This window comes from Nilaparvata lugens, chromosome 9 (genome assembly GCF_014356525.2).
Source record: "Nilaparvata lugens isolate BPH chromosome 9, ASM1435652v1, whole genome shotgun sequence".
Lineage (NCBI taxonomy): Eukaryota > Metazoa > Arthropoda > Insecta > Hemiptera > Delphacidae > Nilaparvata > Nilaparvata lugens.
This window is the reverse complement of record NC_052512.1, coordinates 40,992,031-41,017,658: the sequence shown is the minus strand read 5'-3', so window position 1 is coordinate 41,017,658 and position 25,628 is coordinate 40,992,031.

Below are 25,628 nucleotides of genomic sequence, written 5' to 3'. Positions count from 1 at the left end.
AAGAAGGAATTTGCATTACCGTCAAAGATACGCCCAGAATAAGCGTTTTTTGCTTTTTCTCAGATTCATCGAGAACAAAAGAAGAGAAATTGTTCAAATTTAGTACAGAAGCTCAGCTAGGGTGTAATAATGTTATGTTAGAAGGAATTTGAAACAACGCCAAAGATACGCCCAAAATTAGCGGTTTTTCGCGTTTTCTCAGTTCTTTCATCAAGTAATAGACTGAAAATGTTCAAATTTGGTACAGAGGTTTAGCTAGGGTCTTAAAATTTTGTGATGAGGTGACTTCAAAATTTCATCGAAGATGCGCCCAAAATCAGCGTTTCTCCAACGCTTTTGTCAGCTTTTCTCAGTACTTTGACTTTCAGATGGAATGAAGCATGCTCAAATGAAAAATGCAGGTGAGCGAAGCGAGCCCGCTGATCTCATTTTTGGACGATCCAGTCGGGGGTCCAGGGGGTGGAGCCCCCTGGCTGTACGGATATGGCGAGCGAAGCGAGTCTGACGGCTAGTCACTTCAAGGTATCACAATAGAGAAACAATAGTTTAAATAGATATGCCATGGTATAGGGCATTTATGTCGCAGCTTTTAATGTTATCTCAAGCCGATTACTGTCGATTATTGACGATTTTTATTGTTTTGACCGGGTAATAGTGTATGAACGGCACAGTATTGATTGATTGAGTACTTTATTTATGTAGATTACAATATATATTATACTGGCTTATACACTACATTAGCTTACAATACAGCAAAATTATAGATGAATTTACATAATATAGACTAAGAAAATGATTATTGAACTGTATATGATATGAAAAAGCAATTTGTAATATAATAACTATAGATAATAATTAAATTGTTATGCATCTACATAAATTGGCGGAGCTTTGGACATATCAATGTCCATTCTTCGGAAAGAATATTAAAAATATCCTCCCCACTAACTCTCTACCAAATATGAGAGACTACCAGCGTCATAAAGCTTCACAGGAAAGAACAACGTGGACTATCAGCTTGAGATAACAGTAAAAGTTGCGACATAAACGCCCTATGCCATGGGATATCTACTTACGCTATTGTTTCTCTATGGTATCACTTTATCACTTTTATCACTTGTATCACCTTAATCACTTCATTACTATTATCCCTTTCATCACTTTTTCTCATTCATCACTTTTTCATATTTATCAATTCATCACTCTTATCATCACTTCATCACCTTTCTCACTTCTATCACTTGCCTCCATTTCCCAGAAAATCAATTCTAATAAATTTCTCAAATTTCAGCTGTCGATTTGCACACTCTAGATTAACCTCAGGTGTTCAGCATTGGTCAAATGGTGTGCATTGCTGTTATTCAGTGTTCATTACACTGCCACTTCAAAGTGAATCTGCCAGTATAATATGTGAGCGCATGCGCATTGTTCCGTGTCTTGGAAATGCTTTGGATGCTCATCTTGTGTGCTAATTCGACTCACTCACGCGCCAGCTCGAGCATCAGAGCACTTCAAAGGAGTCACGCTTTTGCGAACACCCTTTATACAGGCTGGTTACGCCCCTATCACACTTCGGTACACCAGCGTTTCATGGATAAGGTCTACCCTAATCCTTACTCCTTCAATGACAGACAGTTGATGAACAAAATAAAACTTATAACCTTCAGCCAATATACCCAATGAAACCTAATGTCAAATTTTTTATTACTTCCCTTGCCCTATTACCATAGGTGAGGAAAGTATTGCCATAGAGAAACAATAGCGTAAGTAGATATCCCTTGGTTTAGGGAATTTATGTCGCAACTTTTACTCTTATCTCAAGCCGATTACTGTCAATTATTGTCAATTTTTACTGCTTTGTTGGGTGATAGTGTATGAACGGCACAATTTGAGAAACTACCAGCGTCACACAGCTGCATAGGAAAGATTTACATGAACTATCGGCTTGGGATAACAGTAAAAGTTGCGACATAAACGCCCTATACCATGTTGGATATCTACTTACGCTATTGTTTCTCTATGGTATCACTTTATCACTTTTATCACTTGTATCACCTTAATCACTTCATTACTATTATCCCTTTCATCACTTTTTCTCATTCATCACTTTTTCATATTTATCAATTCATCACTCTTATCATCACTTCATCACCTTTCTCACTTCTATCACTTGCCTCCATTTCCCAGAAAATCAATTCTAATAAATTTCTCAAATTTCAGCTGTCGATTTGCACACTCTAGATTAACCTCAGGTGTTCAGCATTGGTCAAATGGTGTGCATTGCTGTTATTCAGTGTTCATTACACTGCCACTTCAAAGTGAATCTGCCAGTATAATATGTGAGCGCATGCGCATTGTTCCGTGTCTTGGAAATGCTTTGGATGCTCATCTTGTGTGCTAATTCGACTCACTCACGCGCCAGCTCGAGCATCAGAGCACTTCAAAGGAGTCACGCTTTTGCGAACACCCTTTATACAGGCTGGTTATGCCCCTATCACACTTCGGTACACCAGCGTTTCATGGATAAGGTCTACCCTAATCCTTACTCCTTCAATGACAGACAGTTGATGAACAAAATAAAACTTATAACCTTCAGCCAATATACCCAATGAAACCTAATGTCAAATTTTTTATTACTTCCTTGCCCTATTACCATAGGTGAGGAAAGTATTGCCATAGAGAAACAATAGCGTAAGTAGATATCCCTTGGTTTAGGGAATTTATGTCGCAACTTTTACTCTTATCTCAAGCCGATTACTGTCAATTATTGTCAATTTTTACTGCTTTGTTGGGTGATAGTGTATGAACGGCACAATTTGAGAAACTACCAGCGTCACACAGCTGCATAGGAAAGATTTACATGAACTATCGGCTTGGGATAACAGTAAAAGTTGCGACATAAACGCCCTATACCATGGGATATCTATGCTATCGTTTCTCTATGATAAAACTTATAACCTTCAGCCAATATACCCAATGAAACCTACTGTTAAATTTTTTATTACTTTTCTTGCCCTATCACCATAGGTGAGGAAAGTATTGCTTTCCAAAAAAATTTAAGGTACCCTATTTTCATGTTTTCTATACGTTTCAAGGTCCACTGAGTCCAAAATAGTATATTTCGCACCTAGAGCAGAAAATGAGACTTTTCCGGCTTGAAATCGGTTTTCAAGTCCGAGGCCGTAGGCCGAGGACTAGAAAAGATTGAGAGCCGGAAACACATTTTTACCCGTGTATATATATATATATATTTATTTTTGTGTGTGGCGAAAAATAGCGTTTGCACCACGGGTATTATATATATATATTTATTTTTGTGTGTGGCGAAAAATAGCGTTTGCACCACGGGTATTATATATATATATATATATATATATATATATTTTGTGTGATGAATCTGTCAAATAGATCTCATGAAAAGAGAGAAAAATTGTGATTACCTTTTAAAATGAAAGAATTTGCTAAAGGAATAGTTAGCGACCGAGCGATAAAGCTTAATTATCAATAACTGTATATTTGATAAGAGTACCGTTCTGTACTGAATATTTTTCTAGGAAAATTATTCAATAAAATTATAATTATTTTGCAAATAAAGCACAAATTATTTACGAATCGCTCACTGATTTTGAGGTTACACTTTGTTTACTATCGATCAGATGTTTTTAAAACAGTTCGAACGCAGCTGACTGATTCAAAGTATTGTCAAATGTCACGCTGGCTTCACGTAAGATATAATATCATCTCTAAAAATTAAAACTATCCATAAAGGACCAAGAATTTCAAATAAAAAAAAAAATTAAAAATGTATGTGTTATCGTTGAAACTACTTATTATTTAAGAAATTATATTATATGTCAGGTCTTATTGTAACTAAATAAGTCATAGCATGAAATTATATTATTGATAAAATGGCAGAAATTATTTATAACAATCTCAAACCTAATAAAAATTGTACAAGAGTATTAATTCATTAACGATTTAATTCAACTGAACCACATGGTAATTAAATCTCTTTGGCAGGTCTAAGCCAATCACAGTGCATAGAAATAGCACCAAGAAGGTGATCGTTTGAAAGCAACACATGTTAATTTATTATCAGACACCAACCCTGCCTTATCAGTTACACTAGCACATGTAGGTACATTGTATGAGAGGAACTATGTCTATAAGATTAAGCAGTTTTAAGAATTACATAAATTAAATTATTATTGTAATTAAAGGAATTGTATTCTACTGCTTGCCACTGACGTCATGTTTACGTCACAAGCGTTCTACCAATGGCAAATTTTTATGCAAATTATTACATCGAGATTCTGAGAAGCAAGGTCTAGCCTAAAAGCTTAGAGAAAAGACAGCACTTCCCTTTTGAAATCCTCACCGTGCAGATCTCTTTTATAGTTACCAAGACCTATTTGTAAAAATTTCTTGTTCGATTTTTAAATGTTCTATTTGTGAGCCGATATTTTAGGCCAATCTATTTGTTATTTGTAAATTTCTGTTTTCATCAATCGATAAATTAGAAGTTTAAAGTAAATTATCCCATAATTAATTTGGTGAAGGAAATATTAAATTAAAATTCCCCACGTGCTGAAACCGAAGCCTGGATTGCCGCCGATCAAACGATTTTGATCTAAAGAAGAAAACCACGACCGCCAAGGAAATTCACGTGAGTTATAAGTTTAAAAAGGGGCCCCAATCTACGCTTCGAAAATATTTCAGTGCAGAAAAAACATAAATTTTTCTTCGTTAAATTATTGGCCACGCCGACAAGCGCTTTAGCATTTAAGAGCCTAGAATTTATTCCTATTTAATTCATACGAACTTGTAGTTGATTAACTATCCTCCGCTGCCTGAACCACGACCCCGAACATTTTTAAAATATTATTTTATAATTCATTTTTCACTATTTTTTCAAAACTGTTCAATTTTATCAATTGTAAAATTCTGTTGAATCACGCATGGTATCATGCAAGCACAAGAAAATTTTTAACTATTCTATTAATGCTAAATTATTATCAACCTGTAAATCAAATTCTGAATCTGCACTGTATGATTACATATTTTATTGTAATATATTTCAGTTTTGTTAATTCGCTTTCTGAGTTCGATTATTTCTTAAGCCTGTCAATTATTGTGTCTGATACGTTCTATATCATCAAGAACCGATCGAATACGATCATTGGAATAATTGAATTAAGCTGGATACTGGAACAGGTCTAAGTGGATGTAGCGAGTGGGGTCAGATCGAGATATTTATTCTTTGTCCTTACCTGCTCATATATCAGCTTTTATCTGTTACCTACCTCGACTTAGGAGCAAACACATCAATTGTACAGCAGTGGCAGCCATAGATCATATAAATTCCTACAATAGAGCTTAAAACCCGACAAGACTCTGTTCTCGAAATATATTCTGAACGATATTTGGTTCAAATACCGTATTTTTAATCCTTCAGAACTTATTAGAGACGCAGTCCCGTAAATTATCTACATCGGGATTTTTGCTCGACCTGTATGATTTTGTATGCTCATCCTTCACAGGTAATAATTTTAAGGTATCCGTCTTCAGTGTTTAGCGATCGCTACACTGCTTATAAAAATTTCATCATTATACAATCTGTCATTAGAAGAATCAAGGGTGAGCGAGCGTTTAGGCCTCCCGCGATTCCGACAATTGTATTGAGTCTTGTAGTGAGTCAATCAGTCTGGTGTTCACTCAGCGTCCTCACACGCCATTGCAAAATTTATAGCCGCTACACCATTGACTCAGTACAAGATTCACTCTACATGTGTGAAGCCTTCAAATACAGCTTTACATGATTTGGCGCCCAACAGTGATAGGCATTGAAGAGGTGGATAATCGACTGCGAGGATTATTTAGTTGCTCAGTATACTATAGCGCTGACAACGAGAAAATTTTTGAAAAAATTTATGGTTGTGAATTTTTTCGAATTTAATATTGACCGTTCACTGTTATATAAAATAACAAGAAGTACCACACCCAATTTTTGAACGGAAAAGAAATTTATCGATTGATGAATTTTTAGAGAAAAAATCGAACTCAGAATTTTATTATCGTGTTATTCGAAAATTGGTCATACTATAAGTCATAGGTATAAGAGATATCATAAGAAAGGTCATATTATTTGAAGAATATTAGGTCTATATTGAAACAATTTATAAATATTTACAGAAAAGAGGATTGAAGTTATTTACATTTTTAAAAGTTTTTAAAGCATAAAGAGGGAAGTAAAATTAAATCACGGATATATTGCGGAATACTGTTCCTTTTATATAAAATTTTGCAAAGAATACTAGCCTATATATAGAATTGCGGCAAGAAATTATAAGAATAAAATATTTATAATAATAGTAATAATAAATTATAAGAGGCGTACCTGTATTACCGCATAAGTGTTCACTGTGTATCCTGTGTGTTCGTGTCATTTTTATGTTAACGATATTGCTAACTTGACTCATTTTATCACTGAACACATTGCTAAACCACTTTTTCTGTATTTCACTCACTACGAAGCTATAGCAATTTCTATTGGATTTCTTATTAATTATTTTGTATATCACATCAACACTTTCACGTTTTTTATTCACCGCACACGTTCGTCGCATTATTTTCTCACAAAGCATGGCAGGAAACGACCAGGTCAATCCAAGTCTGTCGGACACCGAGGACATCTCACCCGATTGTTCGCCGCCATCCGCATCTGCCACCGCATCCGCCGATTTCCATCCCAATGTACTGGATGATTTATCTTCGACACAGGTGGAGGAGAGCTGCATCCTAGTGGAAGATCCGTCGGCAGCCCAAGAGCCGGAGGACGAAACATCGGGAGAGCATACGGACGACGACGCCCCCGAGTCAGGAACTCCCATTTCTCGTACCGTTGCTCGGATGAAGAACCAGCGGATGACCGTTAGATGTACACCCGCTCCCGCACTGGATACGGACACCCTCCTGAAAGCGATAACCAAGATGATGGACGATTTAAATAAAAAATGCGACCAAACAAAAGAAGAATTAAAGGAAGACAACAAACAAATAAAAGAAGCATCGAAGAAAACAAATGAAGCTATAAACAATCTAAATGAAAAGAGCGACCAAACAAAGGAAGAATTAAAAAAGGAAGTTCAAGAAGCAAAGAAGGTAAACGAACAGGGTTTAGAGAAGTTGAGTCAACGGATGGATGGAGCATTCCGTGACACAGATAAAACCATCAAAAAATTAACTGAGCGTCTGGATAAATCCATTGTAGAAACAAATAACCGATTGGATCAGTTATCACAAGATATGCATGCGAAAGTAGTCAACGTCGAGGTCACCTTAAAAGAACACATACGCGTAGAGATGGATACTCTGAAAGAGAACGTAGTTGATCAAGCCAAACAGCATTGCACCAAAGCAGGAGAGCAGATAACGCAGAGCATGCAGGCCAAAGTCAACGAACACATCTCCGTATGCCAAAAGGAACATGAAGGTATTATCCAGCGAGTCGAGGGGCAACTCGAACCACTTGCGACCAATATAACGAACTTGAAGAGCCATGTTAGCACACTGAGTGAAAGCAACTACTATCAGCTCTCAGGTGGACAGCTTGACTATACAATACAGCGACCTGCATAGACGATGTGATACTGCCGCCGAGCAAAGGAAGAGTGTTGATGCCGAGGTCCGAAAAAGATTTGAGCAGACGGATACCCGAATCACTCAGATGGAAACCCCGCATAAGTCACTCTCGAGCCAATCCAGAACTGTCACCGCCCTCAGAGTCGTACAACACCGCCACAATTTTTCAAAACCTGGGACATTTTGATGACACTCCAGCGTCTATGCCCCCAAAACCCTTCGTCGAACAACTGAGATCTGTTCAAGAACTTACCCCCACACCCTGGCCCATATGGAAATTCAAATTATTCACTCTGTTGTCCGGAGAACCCTTACTTTTCCTTCACGGACGTGCCGCCGAATTTAATAGTCTGTCCGAATTCATAGATGCTTTCCTAGAGCAATATTGGGGACAAGATCGACAGCGAGTTATATTATCTGACATCGTATCTTGAAAATATTCACCTCGAAATGGCCAAACATGCACCGCCTTCGTATCAAACCTCAGATACCAAAATTCACAACTGGATACACCTTTTGCCGAGTTAGCACTCACTCAGATCATTATCCGGAAGCTGCCTTACCCCGTACAGATGGCACTAGCGACTAGTCATGTTAAAACCATCAAAGAATTGGAAAATCATCTCCATGAAATCCAAGCAGTACATCGCGAAGATTACAACTTCACTGTGCGACAAGAGCATCCGCATCAAGATCACCAACCCCAACAAAATACTTCTTCCTTTTCTAACGCCCGTCGTCCCTTTAATTCTGCCAATAACCAGGACCGCAACCCGAATTTTCAACAGCGACTAAATAAAGAAAACCAACCAGAAAGTAGGAGGAATTTCCAGAACCATAACCAGCAGTCTGATCCAAACCGGAGAAACGCGTACTACCATGACGGACGAGACCGCATAAACCAACACCGAAATCAGTATTCCAACAACGCCGCGCATAGCCGGAACAACAACTATAACCGGATGGGAAATGCGAGCGCAAATCAGCATCAAACGACGCCCAACGAAAATCAGGGAAGAAAATCGGATATGGCTGAGAAAACACAAGGGTCATCAACGCCGCAGAAAATCTGACTATATGGAAATCACCCGCCACAGTCGCCCATCACCTGTCTACACACGGAGAGAAATGATAATCAATTAGCAGAAGAACAACCGCCAATTGAAAATACTGATCCGTCACCCCCGCCAGTCGAAATAGTCCAGGGCAAGAAACCGAAACTCAGAGGAATCTACCACCGTTGCCGATCTATACGGTTTAAGCCCACCCAACCTGCAAAAACGAATAAAATGGAAAATCCAGACAACCTCACTGCTCCAGATACAGGAAAGAACCTACATGCCTTACCACCCTATATAATAACATCAGAGAAACCTTGCTAGAAGAAGAAAACTCCAGCATTCAAGAAATACATGAACATTTTCAAACCTACATCACCATACAAATAGCCAGCCTACAATTCAAAGCTCTCATAGATACTGGATCACAAGTCAGCCTAATCCAGAATGACTCTTATTCCCGCCTGAAAAACATAACAGAAATAGCCACATTACCATTAACCTCAACCTACCTATCAGGTGTCACACCAGGACGTCGCCTCCGAATATCTAAACAATGCCTCCTGGAGATCCAAGTCGAAGGAAAGTGCTTCCCATACTCCTTCCTGGTATTACCTGCAAATGGACCACACATTATTATTGGTGCTGATTTCTTAGCCCATTATAACTCAAACATAAATTTCAAAAATCTTGAACTGCAATTAATCGACAATAGCAATCGGACTAGTATCAATACTCAGATATATTAAGGCCAATGCGGGAGATGTAAGAGTAGTGAGATATCACATGGTTGAAGACTACATTCCTGAAAAAGAATACAAGGTGCAATACAGAGAAGGTGAAGAGAGTGAAATGATGAGTCATGATTCAGTAGATGACTACAGCTTGGAAAATGAAACACCAGATGATACTGACATTCTGATGGAAAAGTTACTGAATGAGATTGATAACAATTCTGAATGGGGGCTCGCAATCAAACAATCCATGAAAGAAATGTTCATAAAAAATCGTGCAGTATTTTCAGAACAGCCGGGATTGGCAAATCATTTTCAGTGTAAATTAGAGGTCAAACCACATGAGTCGTATTATAGAAAATCTTATCCCATCCCTTTTGCGCACCGTCAAGCAGCAGCTGCCGAAATAGATAGGATGGAAAGACTAGGCATTATCGAACCATCCACATCGCATTATAGTTTGCCTATTACCTGCGTTTCGAAGAAGGACGGCTCCACCCGACTCTGTCTCGACGCCCGCCAGCTGAACATGATTCTCGACGACGACCGTGAAGCTCCCGCCCAGATCGATCAGGTGTTGCAGACGTTCCATGGCAAGACCATATACTCCACCGTCGACCTCAGCGCCGGATATTGGCAGGTACAAGTGGCCGAAGAATCTCGAGATTACCTGTCCTTCCTCTTCAACGGCCGAAATCTCAGGTTCACCCGACTTGCCTTTGGGATCAGAAATGCAATGGCTATATTTATACGCTGCCTAAGACAATCAATTGGTGAAGACATTTCAGATTTTGTGCTCTTTACGTTGATGATGCAATTATTTCATCACAGAGTGTGGCAGAGCATATTCAACACCTTGATGTAGTATTCGGTAGACTAATAAAATGTGGTATGAAGTTAAAATTATCAAAATGTGAATTTTTTGCCAAGAAAGTCAATACCTCGGGCACATCATAACTGATAAAGGTATCATGCAGGACATTGACAAATTAGCAGCTATAAAAAACTTTCCATCTCCATCAAGTCGTAAACAGCTTCAACGTTTTATTGGTTTCCTACAATTCTATCGTCGCTTTAACAAACAGATGTCTCATTATACGGCACAACTGAGTCATGTTTTATCATCCTCTAAACCATGGATATGGGGGCTCAAGGAAGATGAAATTTTCAACCAGTTGAAGGATGCTTTTTTGAAAGCTGTTATATTGAATCATCCAAATCTCAACCAACCTTTTCATATAAATGTTGACGCATCGGATTACGCCTTAGGTGCGGAAATTTTTCAATATGATGAGAAAGGAGAAAAAGGAGTCATAGCATTTTTTAGCAAAACTATGAATGCAGCCCAGAAGAAGTACACAGTCACGGAAAAAGAACTACTAAGCATTGTCGAAGTATGCAAGAAATATAGAACGTTGTTGTTAGGCCAAAAGATTTTTGTTAACACAGACCATAAGGCCCTGACTTTCTTCAAAACAGCCAAGTTAACCAACAACCGACTGTCTAGATGGTTTCTGTTATTGCAAGAATTCGATTTAGAACTCACTCACCTGCCAGGTAAACGAAATCAAACTGCTGATTTCTTGTCCAGAGAAGGAAGTGACACCTATGCCAATGAAACGACATTCCAATGCTATGTAGCCGAGGATCAACCAGTGCCGTTACCCTTCAATATATCGCCGCTCCTGCACACCGAACTCCTTACATCTGAAAAATTTAAAAGCGCACAATCAATGGACAACAAAATCACAGATCTCATTCGCAAATTATCCAACCCTCCAGTAGAAGAGCACCAGTATCTACAACGCTACACTGTTTTCAACGACCATTTGTTTTATAAGGCTAATAAAAACTCCGATTTTTGGCATCTAGTCATACCACACACCCTAGAAAAGGACGTAATTTTGGAAGCACATGAACGAATTGGTCACTTTGGTATAAGAAAAACAATACATGCCCTGAAAACGTGTTGTTACTTCAAAGGATTGAACAAAAAGGTTACACAGTTAATAAGAGCCTGCGACATCTGTCAAAAAACAAAGCATAATCGTTTTCACATAGCAGGAGAAATGATACCTATCTTACCCTCACAACCACTTGAATTAATATCAGCTGACATCTATGGGCCACTACCTCAGTCTATACACCAAAAACGCTTTATTTTTGTCTTAACCTGCTTGTTCTCAAAATATACAATGTTCTTCCCTATTGGTAAAATCACTGGTGAAAAATTAGCCAAATGCATCACCGAAAGATGGACCAATGAAGTTGGTAAACCACAGCGCATATTGTCAGATAACGCAACCTATTTTTGCAGTGCCAAGTGGAAACAAATTTTAGAACAAGCCGGCATTAAAACGTCAAGAGTCTCGGCATACACTCCCAGTGCAAATCCAGTGGAAAGAAAAATGAAAGAAATTTCAAGATTTATGAGGGCATATAGCAGTCACCGTCATCAACAATGGGTCAAATATGTACCGTTCCTAGAACACTGCATTAATAACTGTGTAAGTGACAGTACGGGTACACTCCCCACGAAATTATATTTGGCACAAGAAACGAATCATTTATTCAGAGCCTAATCAAGTTTCCAAATCCGGATAAACCTAACCCAAACTTATACAAACTGGTTCGCAATAGGTTAGACAAATCCGCAAAACAAAGGAAGAAATACCATGACAAGGCTACAAAGAAATTCAAATATGGAGTCGGAGATGAAGTACTGGTAAAAGCACATAAATCTTCAGATGCTCTAGGCAAGTTAACTAAAAAATTCTTCCATCTTTACACAGGACCGCATCGAGTAACCGACGTTTCACAGCACAACACCGTCAAGATTCAAGATTCCGAGAACGCCCATAATCACTGGTGGGAAAACGTAATTAATGTAAAACCCTACAGAAGAGCCTAACCAATAAACAACTTCAACTCATATCATAAACAACAATTCACTTCAAAAGAAGAAATTGAAATCAACTTTAAGTCAAGAAAATAAAACTGAAAACAACTCAAAAAATTTACCAACCTGATCAAGCCATCCGCCTCGTGTCAGAGTCATCACCAAAACAATCGCCTGGTATCATCTGCACAACTGAAAAACAGAAACAAGAATTATATTATCCACGGAAAATAATTATAAATTAGAAATAACACGAAATTAGTAGTGAATAGGAGGAAAGAAAATAAACAAAGTTTATTTGAAAAAATGTGTAAATCTAACCTCGAAATACAGAATCGATAGAAAATAAGAAAAAATCTATTCAGAACCAAAGCCTGTTCGATAATTTTCTTCGTCACACCAACCAATGTGTGCGAAATCATAGAGTCAATGTATAAGAATCAAAGCAATATCGTTGTTAATTAATGTAACATATTATTTAATGTGAAATTATAAGTAAAAAACGCAACCAAAAATATATATTTATGTTAATTTGCACGAAATGCGCGTGTTCTATGTCATATATGAATGTATCTCTAAAAAACTCCAAAGAAAATGAAATTCTTACCTTCAAATGTGAAATTTATTACTGTTGCATCAAAACAGTTGTTACTGTTGTTGTTTCAATCATGAATTGTAATTCAAATTGATAAATATAATCTTGAAGACTTAATATTTGTAACCAGCATTGATAAAAATCAAGAAAGCCATTTCAAGTGTAACCCTGTTTGTACACAACGTACTAAGCGCAAATAAGAAATTGCTCGAGTCAAACGGTAGACGATTGTCAAGTCACCGAAGTTAAATCACACTTTCACCCAATTTATGTAAAAGCCAGAATAAAGAGTCGAAACCTGTAATAACCATGAAAAAATGATGAAAGTCTATATTTGTTGCAAATACTGTTCAAATCTTAAGAAATAATATGTGAATTTTTGTATATTTGTTATAGTTATGGGTCTGCTCATAAGCCACCCGTGAATGGAAGTTGTGGAGTTGTTTTAATGAAGGATCCAAAGAGACCTCATTAATTATTGTATTTCGATTGTATCCAATGGAAGGAACAATCAATTATTTATTTTCTCGTAGCCAAAAGTGCACGATATATTGTTTTTAGTGTTAAGTGTGGAGTTTTCGTAGAAGTAAGGAGATGAAATAGTGTATTCATCACAATATCGGATTTTTCAAATAGTCATTGTTTCGACTCGTCTCCCAATTACCTATTTAAAATATCCTGGGGGCTTTTGTGTGATGAATCTTTCAAATAGATCTCATGAAAAGAGAGAAAAATTGTGATTACCTTTTAAAATGAAAGAATTTGCTAAAGGAATAGTTAGCGACCGAGCGATAAAGCTTACTTATCAATAACTGTATATTGATAAGAGTACCGTTCTGTACTGAATATTTTCTAGGAAAATTATTCAATAAAATTATAATTATTTTGCAAATAAAGCACAAATTATTTATGAATCGCTCACTGATTTTGAGGTTACACTTTGTTTACTATCGATCAGATGTTTTTAAAACAGTTCGAACGCAGCTGACTGATTCAAAGTATTGTCAAATGTCCGCTGGCTTCACGTAAGATATAATATCATCTCTAAAAATTAAAACTATCCATAAAGGATCAAGAATTTCAAATAAAAAAAATAAAATGTATGTATTATCGTTGAAATTATTTATTATTTAAGAAATTATATTATATGTCAGGTCTTATTGTAACTAAATAGGTCATAGCATGAAATTATATTATTGATAAAATGGCAGAAATTAATTATAACAATCTCAAACCTAATAAAAATTGTACAAGAATATTAATTTATTAATGATTTAATTCAACTGAACCACATGGTAATTAAATCTCTTTGGCAGGTCTAAGCCAATCACAGTGCATAGAAATAGCACCAAGAAGGTGATCGTTTGAAAGCAACACATGTTAATCTATTATCAGACACCAACCCTGCCTTATCAGTTACACTAGCACATGTACATTGTATGAGAGGAACTATGTCTATAAGATTAAGCAGTTTTAAGAATTACATAAATTAAATTATTATTGTAATTAAAGGAATTGTATTCTACTGCTTGCCACTGACGTCATGTTTACGTCACAAGCGTTCTACCAATGGCAAATTTTTATGCAAATTATTACATCGAGATTCTGAGAAGCAAGGTCTAGCCTAAAAGCTTAGAGAAAAGACAGCACTTCCCTTTTGAAATCCTCACCGTGCAGATCTCTTTTATAGTTACCAAGACTTATTGGTAAATTTCTTTGTTGATTTTTAAATGTTCTATTTGTGAGCCGATATTTTAGGCCAATCTATTTGTTATTTGTAAATTTCTGTTTTCATCAATCGATAAATTAAAAGTTTAAAGTAAATTATCCCTTAATTAATTCGGTGAAGGAAATATTAAATTAAAATTCCCCACGTGCTGAAACCGAAGCCTGGATTGCCGCCGATCAAACGATTTTGATCTAAAGAAGCAAACCACGACCGCCAAGGAAATTCACGTGAGTTATAAGTTTAAAAAGGGGCCCCAATCTACGCTTCGAAAATATTTCAGTGCAGAAAAAACATAAATTTTTCTTCGTTAAATTATTGGCCACGCCGACAAGCGCTTTAGCATTTAAGAGCCTAGAATTTATTCCTATTTAATTCATACGAACTTGTAGTTGATTAACTATCCTCCGCTGCCTGAACCACGACCCCGAACATTTTTAAAATATTATTTTATAATTCATTTTTCACTATTTTTTCAAAACTGTTCAATTTTATCAATTGTAAAATTCTGTTGAATCACGCATGGTATCATGCAAGCACAAGAAAATTTTTAACTATTCTATTAATGCTAAATTATTATCAACCTGTAAATCAAATTCTGAATCTGCACTGTATGATTACATATTTTATTGTAATATATTTCAGTTTTGTTAATTCGCTTTCTGAGTTCGATTATTTCTTAAGCCTGTCAATTATTGTGTCTGATACGTTCTATATCATCAAGAACCGATCGAATACGATCATTGGAATAATTGAATTAAGCTGGATACTGGAACAGGTCTAAGTGGATGTAGCGAGTGGGGTCAGATCGAGATATTTATTCTTTGTCCTTACCTGCTCATATATCAGCTTTTATCTGTTACCTACCTCGACTTAGGAGCAAACACATCAATTGTACAGCAGTGGCAGCCATAGATCGTATAAATTCCTACAATAGAGCTTAAAACCCGACAAGACTCTGTTCTCGAAATATATTCTGAACGATATTGGGTGCAAATACCGCATTTTAATCCTTCAGAATTATTAGAGACACAGTCCCGTAAATTATCTACATCGGGATTTTTGCTCGACCTGTATGATTTTGTATGCTCATCCTTCACAGGTAATAATTTTAAGGTATCCGTCTTCAGTGTTTAGCGATCGCTACACTGCTTATAAAAATTTCATCATTATATAATCTGTCATTAGAAGAATCAAGGGTGAGCGAGCGTTTAGGCCTCCCGCGATTCCGACGATTTATCGAGTCTTGTAGTGAGTCAATCAGTCTGGTGTTCACTTAGTGTCCTCACACGCCATTGCAAAATTTATAGCCGCTACACCATTGACTCAGTACAAGATTCACTCTACATGTGTGAAGCCTTCAAATACAGCTTTACAATATATATATATATGAATAGTTGTTTACTAAGCACTTCCGAAAGCAGAAGTGGAAGGTGATAGCTCTAGCAAATCTGAGGTAATCTGAATATCAGAAAATTGTCCAATTATTTTTATTTTTTATTCTGATTTGTCTAAATAACCTGAACGATGATGTTCAATTATGTGGGAGGTTGAGTTTATACTTTCTTATTCTTTCAAATGACAATAAGATGATATTATTATAGATTTCTCAATTATTGAATAATGAACACAAATGATGAAAAGTTTTCTAATCAGCTTTTTTTGATCACCTTTCTTAGTTCCATGTTGAAAGGGTACTCTTTCCGGCCTAGGCCGGAAAGAAACCTGTTCTGACGTCAGACGAGAGTCGTCTGCAAACAATGTCTTTCAGATCTAAGTAGGGACTGGAAAACAGCTGCTTTCTGTACAGTGTGGCGAAAACAAAAAAACGTGTGTGTGTGTGTGTGTGTGTGTGTGTGTGTGTGTGTGTGTGTGTGTGTGAACACATTAACTCCATTCCTAATTAACCGATTGACCTGAAATTTTAAACTCAAGGTCCTTATACCATGAGGATCCGACAATAAGAAATTCAATAAAATTCTATTCAAAATGGCGGAAAAATGGCGGATAATGGCTGAAAAGCCATTTTCTGTACCGAATTCTGGACCCCCGACTGTATTGTCCAAAAATGAAATCAGCGGTCTCGCTTCGCTCGCCTGCATGTACTCGACCTCTGCGGAACCTCTGTACCGAATTTGAACGTATTATGTCAATTTGATCTCGAAAAACACCTGTTACTATATCGGCGTATCTTTGGCGAACAAAATTCTTCCACCTCAGCTAAACCTGTGTACTGAATTTTTTTTAATATATTTCCATCAATTATTGAAAAAGGTGAGGAAAACGCAGAAAAGCTGAGAAAACGTTGATTTTGGGCATATCTTTGGCATTATTCCAAATTCCTTCTAACACAACATTATTGCACCCCAGCTGAGCTTTTGTAGCAAATTTGAACATTTTCTGAAATTCGAAATTCGAGAAAATGTGATTATCCAATTGCAAACATTTGGCAACTGTTGATTCTATCAAAATGATTCACTATGAAGAGATGGCAGAACTAGTATGTCTTCAGTGTTATTGTCCTGTCACCAGCTGGCTGAGATCTTTGTTTGTAAGTAGACTTAAGATGCACGTAAACACCAGCATCAGGTGATAAATTTTCATAACGGCAAGGAAAGTTGTGTGAGTGCGCCACACCAGATTTTTCCCTTAACATATTTGTTTTATTATCTTTCACTTGTTTTCTTGGTTCTTATTTTGTACTGAAAGTAAATTTTGTTATCATGGCGAGGCTGTTGCTTAAGCCGCCATTTTGTGACACCGTTGAGTGGGAGGAGACTGTCTAGCTGGGCCAATGGCAGGCGTTCATGCCCTTGACCAATAGCAGTACTCGCCTACTAGTATAAATTCTGCTGCTCTTGTATTTAGTTTTAGTTTATCAGAGATTGACAATGGTGTAACAACCGAAACCGGTCTTTCTAAGTATCAATAAATCTCTGGTTTTTTTGACAATTTCTTAAGCAGCGTTTACACCGTGCTTCACCCCCTGGACCCCCGACAGGTTCGTCCAAGAATGAGATCAGTGGGCTCGCTTCGCTCACCTACATTTTTCATTTGAGCATGCTTCATTTCATCAGAAAGTCAAAGTACTTCCTCGCTCGATTAATTTCAATGTTGGAAAAACGCTGATTTTGGGCGTATCTTTGATGAAATATTAAAGTCACCTCATCACAAAATTTTTAGACCCTAGCTAAACCTCTGTACCAAATTTGAACATTTTCTGTCTATTACTTGATGAAAGAACTGAGAAAACGCAAAAACGCTTATTTTGGGCGTATCTTTGGCGTTATTTCAAATTTGTTGTGTAGTTGAGAAGTTGATATTGTGGTTATTATTCATATTGAATGAAAAAGACTAATGACAATGGTGTAATAACCGAAACCGGTCTTCCTAATTATGAATAAATCAGTGGTTTTTTGACAATTTCTTTTTTTTTTAGCAATACAGCCCAATATGAACTTTGGCCGCCTCCACTACAGCTCTCCACGCTTCTCGGTCCTCTGTTAATTGTCTCCATCCTCTATATCCCATTTTTTGGAGATCGTCTCTCACTTCATCTTCCCATCTTATTCTCGGCCTTCCTATCTTTCTTCTTGAATATTATTTTAGGCATTCTGTTTTCGTTCATTCTACAGATATGTCCAAACCATCTAAGCCGCTGTGCCTTTATAAATTTTACAATATTTTCGGCCTTTTATCAATGCCTCGAGCTCTGAATTAGTTCTTCTCCTCCACTCCTCTCCTTCTCTAACTGGACCATAAATCTTTCTTAGGATTTTCCTTTCAAAACGCCTAAATGGTTTTTGTCTTCTTTTGTTAACGTCCAAGATTCACAGCCGTACGTTACAACAGGTCGAATTAGGCTCTCATATATTTTAAGTTTCGTGTTTCTACATATGAGCCTGTTCTTCAATTTCTGTTGACAATTTCTTAGTCTTTTTCATTGAATTATTTCAAACTCCTTTTAACACAACATTATTACACCTCAGCTGATCTTCTGTATAGAATTTTAAAATTTTCTGTTCATTTGTTCTCGATAAAGCTTAGAAAAAGCAAAAAAACCCTGGAAAAACGCCAATTTGGGCGTATCTTTGGCGTTATTGCAAATTCCCTCTAACTCAACATTATTACACCCCAGCTGAGCTTCTGTAGTGAATTCGAACATTTCTGTTTCTTTTGTTCTCGATAAAGCTGAGAAAACGCTGGAAAAACGCAGATCTCGGGCGTATCTTCGGAAATTTTTCCAAATCAGTTCTTAGTGTGCCTCTAAAGGGCCAACTGAACATACCTACCAAATTTGAATGTTTTTGGTACGGTAGATTTTTATTTCCACGAGTGAGTGAGTCAGTCAGTCAGTCAGTGAGTGAGTGCCATTTCGCTTTTATTTTAGACTAGCCGTCAGGCTCGCTTCGCTCGCCATATCCGTCTAGCCAGGGGGCTCCGCCCCCTGGACCCTGGACTTCGCTCGCCTGCATTTTTCATTTGTGCATTTTTATCATATGTTAGGATGATCCAGTCGGGGATCCAGACTAAACGTCTGGCTAAACTATAATATTCCCAGGAATAGCTCTGATTGAAGTGGCAGTGCCCAATCTATTTTTCCGCGATAAATTTATTTCAATCTTCAACGGTGCCAACCTAACAAAGTCAACTCAACTTTACAAAATTATTAATTTAGTTACCAGTTAACAACTGTTTCGAAGAGGTACTCTCTCTAGATTATAGTTCTATATTAACATTTGGTATGATAATTTTTCAATTATAATTAAGAGAATAAGAAGAATATACATGTTAAAAGACGAACTTTAAACCCTTAAAAACCACCCTTAGAGTTAAAATATTGCCAAAAGATTTCTTAGTGCGCCTCTAAAGGGCCAACTGAACATACCTACCAAATTTGAATGTTTTTGGTCCGGTATTTTTTCAGTTCTGCGAGTGAGTGATTGATTGATTGAGTACTTTTTTTATGTAGATTACAATATACTGGCTTATACACTTATATACAATAGCTTACAATACGGCAAAATTATAGTTGAATTTACATAATATAGACTAAGAAAATAATTATTGAACTGTATATGATATGATAAAGTAATTTGTAATATAATAACTATAGATATTATATTGTTATGCATCTATATAAATTGGCGGAGCTTTGGACTTATCAATTTCCATTCTTCGGAAAGAATATTAAAAATATCCTCCCCACTAACTCTCTACCAAAAAAGTGAGTGAGTGAGTGAGTGAGTGAGTGAGTGAGTGAGTGAGTCAGTCAGTCAGTCAGTCAGTGAGTGCCATTTCGCTTTTATTTCAGAAGATGCGTCAATCATTATTTATTTTCCTCAACAATAATTGGACTGGATTTACGTCTAATCCTCCCTCAGTAATATTCCCTTACTGAGCCTCTTCTCTCCCTAATCTTCCTCTTCAAAATCGATATCTTCTCCCCTTCAGCTATGAGAACTTTGAAAGCTAATTATGATTTCATTCAAACCATCAATATTCGCTTTTCATCTCATTTTGGCTGAGTTTACAGCTCTTTGGCTCCAAGACTTTTCGCTATCGAAACCTTTTTCGATTATCTTCAATCACGGTCAATATCTGTGAACTTCAGAAAAAAAATTTTTTTGCTGAGTGTGATCCCCACATGAAGTCTAGGCTTGTGCATGGGTATTAAGGCGGTTAAAGAAAATATGGAAGCAGCTAAATATTCCAGATCATGGGTCAGTGCTTGAAGGACTGACTGTCTGTGTGATAGCTTCCAGATAGCCTAAGCTAATGTTATGAATGATTGGAGAAATTGTTGTAATTGCATGCAATGAATTCTTCAGCTGACTAAATTTTAAATCACAATATTTTTTTCTCTTAAGCTCTTTCAATGTTATTTGTTATATCCTGAAAAAAGGACGAAGGAGTGAGTCAATTTTGTTGTCCAACGAACTTGACCTGTATAATGGTTCGAAAAATGAGTGTTCAAAATTTGAAGCTGATTAATCATTTTTTTCTAAAGTTATTGTAAAATTTACAAACAGACTTACTACGAAGAAGATGAAGAAGGAGAAAAAGGAGAAGATGAAGAAGAAGAAGAAGAAGAAGAAGAAGAAGAAAAAGAAAAAGAAGGAGAAGGAGAAGATGGTAGATTGATTGATTGATTGATTGAGTACTTTATTTATGTAGATTACAATGTATACTGGCTTATACACTTATATACAATAGCTTACAATACAGCAAAATTATAGATGAGTTTACATAATATAGACTGAGAAAATAATTATTGAACTGTATATGATATGAAAAAGCAATTTGTAATATAATAACTATAGATAATTATATTGTAATGCATGTACATAAATAATTGGCGGAGCTTTGGACATATCAATGTCCATTCTTCAGAAAGAATATTAAAAATATCCTCCCCGTATGAAAATTTGGAAATTGGGGTACCTTAATTTTTTTCGGAAAGCAATACTTTCCTTACCAATGGTAATAGGGCAAGGAAAGTAAAAATAAGGTAACCTTGTGCTATTCTTCTCCCAAATATAGATAAGGTAACACATAGTCCGAAATAGGTTAAATCTTGTAGTTGTTCACTTCACATGCTAATAGGGCAAGGAAAATAGAAAGAGAGAGCAGGTAGCAAGCTTACTTTATTCAACTCATTTATTAATTATTATGTACAATCGATTGGCGTCACCTGAATGGCATAATATAAACTCGACCACATTTAGAACACCTGAATTAGAGATGACTGCTCAACAACTCATGCCTCCCTATTTTCGTCAGTGAATCTACGTCATGAGTGTGACGTCATAGCTGTGACGTACTTTCGTCTATAATTGTGGATTAAGCAAAATGGAGGACTATGTTTCAGGTGCCTATTATTACCTCATTCACAGAAGGCTATAAACAGTATTACTCCGCGTCACAGCCTAACAATACTAAACATAGCCACAGATTGGACTGATATTGATCTATCTATTTCTTCTCCTTCTTCTTCTCCTTCTTCTTCTTCTTCTTCTTCTTCTTCTCCTTCTTCTGCTTTTGTTTCTTTTCCTTGTTTTCTTTATTCTCCCACTTCTTCATATCCCTCCACCTCACGTCAACTCCTTCTTCTTCTTCTTCTTCTTCTTCTTCTTCTCCCTCTCACTCTTCTTCCCCTTTCACTCCATCTCCTTCCTCTACTTTTTCTTCTTCTCCTTTCCCTTTTTCTCTATCTCCTTCCTCTACTTCTTCTTTTTCTTTTTCTTCTTCTTCTTCTTCTTCTTCTTTCCTTCTTCTTATTTTTGTTCATGTTCTCCACCTACTTCGTCTTTTCCATGTTTCCTCCTCCTTCTTCTTCTTCTTCTCCATCTCCTCCCTCTTCTTTTTCTTTTTCTTCCTCTCACTCTTCTTCTCCTTTTTCTCCATCTCCTTCCTCTTCTTCTTTCCCTTCTTCTCCATCTTCTTCTCCTTCTTCTCCATCTTCTACTTCCTCATCTTCCGCTACCTCCCGTCTACTCCTTCTCCTTCTTCTCCATCTTATTCTGCTTCTTCTTGTTCTTCTTCTTCTGCTGCTTCTCCTTCTTCTCCTTCTTCTTCTTCTTCTCTTTCTTCTTCTTTTTCTCCTTCTTCTTCTTCTTCTTCTATACACTATTCTAGTGTCCGATGCACATACCAGAAGAGAGATACAGAGTGATTGGAGAAGAAGGTACAAGGATTTCACCTTATTGCACTCAAATATATCCGCTAGATCACAAGGATTCCTGACCCCCTCCCACCGCCATGACACCTTGAAGAGACGTCACCCTTCAGGTACTTGACACCCTTACAATCATCTCTTCGGCCTTTAATTAACAATATTCTATTATCTGTCTCTCTTTTCAACGTTACTGCTGTCGTACCACTCACGCTCTCATGCCCTCTCTCTTGCTGTTCCTTATCTATTATTTGGTAGAGAGTTAGTGGGGATTTGGTAGAGAGTTAGTGGGGAGGATATTTTTAATATTCTTCCCAAAGAATGGACATTGATATGTCCAAAGCTCCGCCAATTTATGTAGATGCATAACAATATGATTATTATCTATAGTTATTATATTACAAATTGCTTTTTCATATCATATACAGTTCAATAGTTATTTTCTTAGTCTATATTATGTAAATTCATCTATAACTTTGCTGTATTGTAAGCTATTGTATATAAGTGTATAAGCCAGTATATATTGTAATCTACATAAATAAAGTACTCAATCAATCAATCAATCAATCTCCAGTGTCGCTATTTCACCAAACTGCTATAGTGAGGTCCACGTTATAATGGCAGTAGATGAAGATAGAAGAATAGCAATGCCGATTCTCCGCATTAATTAACTATATTTCTACACTGTCAAAAACTTAACTGGCATTGTTGTGGACCTAGAAAAGTATAGTACCACCGGCTTTGTCGAATGATAGACAAGGATAGCAAAACCAAAGTTGATCAAATACTGTCATTATAACGTGGACCGCACTATAGGGGGGGGGTGAAATCGATTGGGTATGAGGGGGGGAAGGAATACCCCCAAAGGATAGAGGGTCCTGAGTTTCCCCATAAATGTTACATTCGAAGATGTTATTATATTCTTCATTTTTTCCAGTTTTATACAAATGTAGTTGAAGTATCAATACAAACTTATACATTATTAGTTATTAAATCATGAAATTATTCATTATTTATATATATAATTGATTGATTGATTGATTGAGTACTTTATTTATGTAGATTACAATATATACTGGCTTATACACTTGTATACAATAGCTTACAATACAGCAAAATTATAGATGAATTTACATAATATAGACTAAGAAAATAACTATTGAACTGTATATAATATGAAAAAGCAATTTGTAATATAATAACTATAGATAATAATCATATTGTTATGCATCTACATAATTGGCGGAGCTTTGGACATATCAATGTCCATTCTTTGGGAAGAATATTAAAAAAGAATTGACATTGATATGTCCAAAGCTCCGCCAATTTATGTAGATGCATAACAATATGATTATTATCTATAGTTATTATATTACAAATTGCTTTTTCATATTATAATAAGAGAGAGTAGGGTTGTGTTTGTTCGTTTGTTCGCATCAAAACATGTCAACTTGTGGATTGCATACCGGAAAAACGGGAATGATTTAGATCTCCAAATTTTGCACATAGATTCTAAAAATATCAATCTCGTGCACCTGGAAGCCCAAATTAAAATTTTCCTTCTAGATTTTACAAAATTAATGTTGAAATTTGATTCATGGAACATCAAACGGCTTAATATAAAACATTGTTTCATGTGTTTGTATAAAGGAAGCTCATAGAGAAATTGATACGCTGGTAACAAAGTGTTGCAATATGTGTTTCTATACAGGAAGCTCATGTTTCAGTACCGGAGTTTTGATACAAATGCTGGCAGCTTATAGCGATTGTGATTTTTAATTTTTTTGTTCTCAATTTTTTCCCTTGAAACGTATTATTATAAATTATTTTTTGAAGGAAGTTGTTTTCATTACGATCGAACTTGGATTTTATCAAATAACTATTTAATGAAAAATTTTGCAATCAAGTTAATTATTAATAGGTATGGTAGTACTATAAGAAAGGAAAGAACTAGCTTAAATACGTATACATGTAAAGGATAGGAAAATTATGTTAGACGCATCATCACGTCTGAACTACTGGACTGATTTACTTGAAATGTTGCATATAAATTTTTAATTAACCAAGAATGGTTATAGGCCTATTTTGAATACTTCTAGATTTCATTACGTCAAGTTTTCAGTTTGTCAAGTTCTAAAAATACCCCTTGCGAAGCACGGGTTACCTGCTAGTTAGAAATATAGGCCTACAGAGAGGCCCTAAAGTTGGAATACATTGAAACAGATTTCTAAAAAATCATGGAAACAAATACATTTTTCTGTTAGATAAATGACAAAAAAGTGTCATTTTTTTACAATGAGAATTTCATTAATTTGGGATCATATTCTAATTGGAAAATCACTTTTTGTTAGAAAGCTGAAGAAACATTAGGCTGTTCCCATAATTCACCAACTCTTTACATACATTTTTATTTAACGAAAATCCTAAATAAATGCTGCAAATGCATGCATTCTCTATTTTAATTCCATCTGTAAACTGGTTGGCCGCTATGGCTTCGTATAAAATGAGCGCTGCTATCCAGAGATTGTCAGTTTGGTGTAAGGGTAAGCATTCCTGACTAGCAATTGGGAGGTACCGGGTTCGATTCACGGGCTGGCAACTAATTTTTGGATAGTAGTTCTCATCGAATTTCGATCTAGCTGTTAACCCTGATGTCAATGTCTGCAGTAGCAGCAGAGGTCTTCGGGGTGATTTGCAGCATTTATTTACGATTTTCGTTAAATAATAATTATATATTAATTAGCATTTGAATAAATGCATTCTCTATTTAATACCATCTATAACTGTTTACATACATTTTTTGATTGTATGATTGTGCCCTTTCTTTTGCTTTCACTGTGACATCTTGCAACTTGTTAATTCTCACCTTGAAATTGATGCAATAACTCACTTATTGTGCCCTGATCAATAATTGTACCCATTCTATATTTAAGCATAGAGAAACAATAGCATAAGTAGATATGCCATGGTATAGGGCGTTTATGTCGCAACTTTTACTGTTATCCCAAGCCGATAGTTCACGTAGTTCTTTCCTATGCAGCTGTGTGACGCTGGTAGTCTCTCAAATTATGCCGTTCATGAATACACTCTTACCCCAACAAAACAGTAAAAATCGACAGTAATCGACAGTAATCGGCTTGAGATAACAGTAAAAGTTGCGACATAAACGCCCTATACCATGGCATATCTACTTATGCTATTGTTTCTCTATGATTTAAGCTTCAACTATAACACGTAAAATAGTTATTTGTGCAACTAGTGCGCAAAGTGACAGTTTGCTGCACCGAAAGAAACGTTTAC